The sequence below is a fragment of the Salvelinus namaycush genome, unplaced genomic scaffold, assembly GCF_016432855.1.
Source record: "Salvelinus namaycush isolate Seneca unplaced genomic scaffold, SaNama_1.0 Scaffold1011, whole genome shotgun sequence".
Lineage (NCBI taxonomy): Eukaryota > Metazoa > Chordata > Actinopteri > Salmoniformes > Salmonidae > Salvelinus > Salvelinus namaycush.
The window spans coordinates 33,710-36,039 of NW_024057689.1; the positions used below are offsets into that span (position 1 = coordinate 33,710).

The following is a 2,330-nucleotide window of genomic DNA, read 5'->3' on the forward strand; positions in this document are numbered from 1 at the left end:
AGGGAGAGAGAGAGAGTCTGAGTCTGACTTTGATGTCTGTTTAAATGTTGTGACATTCAAGTTTGTTATGTTTAATACAGCTGGACTAAAATTTAAACCCTGTCTCTCTCTCCAATTCATTTGTATATATTGAATAAAGTTGGACTCAGAGTGCAACCTTGTCTCACTCGCCAATTAATTTCTAAACTTTGAATAAAGTTGAACTCAGCCTGCAACCGTGCCTAACTCCCCAATTAATTTTCAAAATGTTGAATAAAGTTGGTCTCAGACTGCAACCTTGTTTCACTCCCCAATTCAAAATAAGGAACGCTTCATTCCACTGTAGACTGAGCTTCTCTCAGCCAACAATTCCCCTCCTCCTTAGACTAGGATGGGAAATTTATTTCTCCGGTCACTACCGGCCAATCTTCTCTGTTTGGTTCCAGTTTCTCGACGTGTGAGGAAAATGAGGAGCGCTTCACGGATTTGCGTGTCATCCTTTCGCAGGGGCCATGCTAATCTTCTCTGTATCGATCCAATTTTAGTATATGTGCTGCCGAAGCGAGCACAATACAGACCTAGGAGAGGCCCTCATATATAGGACACAAGCCCTCTGATGGTTCTGGTCATGGTTGGGGTCAAACAGGGTTCAAACTGACCTTCAGACCCTCAAAAACCACCCCTAGAATATTGCTGTGATGTTTAAACTTTATTTGTCCATGTAGAACTTGAAATAGAATTGACTTTTGATTTTTTTAAGAATGATCTCAGACTAAAATGTAGTTTAAAAACAAAGCCTTTTATGATTCACAGGGCTCTTGGTCTCTAACCCCTCACCTGCTGCTTTTAGTTGCTCCTCCCCAAGTCTTTGTTCCCCTGCCCCGACCACTTCCCACCCTTCCCCCGTTTTCTGCAACATGGCCTGGCCAAAGATACGTATAACTAACTCCCCAATTAGTAGAGGGAGAGAGAGAGAGTCTGAGTCTGACTTTGATGTCTGTTTAAATGTTGTGACATTCAAGTTTGTTATGTTTAATACAGCTGGACTAAAATTTAAACCCTGTCTCTCTCTCCAATTCATTTGTATATATTGAATAAAGTTGGACTCAGAGTGCAACCTTGTCTCACTCGCCAATTAATTTCTAAACTTTGAATAAAGTTGAACTCAGCCTGCAACCGTGCCTAACTCCCCAATTAATTTTCAAAATGTTGAATAAAGTTGGTCTCAGACTGCAACCTTGTCTCACTCCCCAATTCAAAATAAGGAACGCTTCATGAATTTGCTCGTCATTCTACTGTAGACTGAGCTTCTCTCAGCCAGCAATTTGAGTCTGAGGAGCTATATTGTCTGTAGTCTATAAGACTACTGGTAGGGTAACCCATGGTAACCCCATGGTAGGCGGTTCTGAGGAACTATATTGTCTGTAGTCTATAAGACTACTGGTAGGGTAACCCCATGGTAGGCAGTTCTGAGGAACTATATTGTCTGTAGTCTATAAGACTACTGGTAGGGTAACCCATGGTAGGCAGTTCTGAGGAACTATATTGTCTGTAGTCTATAAGACTACTGGTAGGGTAACCCCATGGTAGGCGGTTCTGAGGAGCTATATTGTCTGTAGTCTATAAGACTACTGGTAGGGTAACCCATGGTAGGCAGTTCTGAGGAACTATATTGTCTGTAGTCTATAAGACTACTGGTAGGGTAACCCATGGTAGGCAGTTCTGAGGAACTATATTGTCTGTAGTCTATAAGACTACTGGTAGGGTAACCCATGGTAGGCGGTTCTGAGAAACTATATTGTCTGTAGTCTATAAGACTACTGGTAGGGTAACCCCATGGTAGGCAGTTCTGAGGAACTATATTGTCTGTAGTCTATAAGACTACTGGTAGGGTAACCCCATGGTAGGCGGTTCTGAGGAACTATATTGTCTGTAGTCTATAAGACTACTGGTAGGGTAACCCCATGGTAGGCGGTTCTGAGGAGCTATATTGTCTGTAGTCTATAAGACTACTGGTAGGGTAACCCCATGGTAGGCGGTTCTGAGGAACTATATTGTCTGTAGTCTATAAGACCACTGGTAGGGTAACCCATGGTAACCCCATGGTAACCCATGGTAACCATGGTAGGCAGTTCTGAGGAGAGACACCAGACTAATGTCGGTCTGTTCCCAAACAAAATGCACGTTTTATGAGCACATGAACATTTTATTTACATAGTTCAATAAGAAGACTGTATAGCAAAGACAGACAGGTTCGTGACGAACCTGTTAAAAAAATTAATAGACATTAAAATATACATGTACAAATCAAACATGATTTATCAATATATCCATTGAAAACTCAACTTCTT

General features: G+C 41.6%; 1 non-coding gene across 1 annotated transcript; it reads right to left on the bottom strand.

Moving 5' to 3' along the window:
- Nucleotides 1-441: 441 nt before the first annotated feature.
- LOC120035284 lies at nt 442-548 on the bottom strand. The gene has a single exon (XR_005474141.1). It is a non-coding gene; the product is annotated as a U6 spliceosomal RNA (small nuclear RNA).
- Nucleotides 549-2,330: the final 1,782 nt, after the last annotated feature.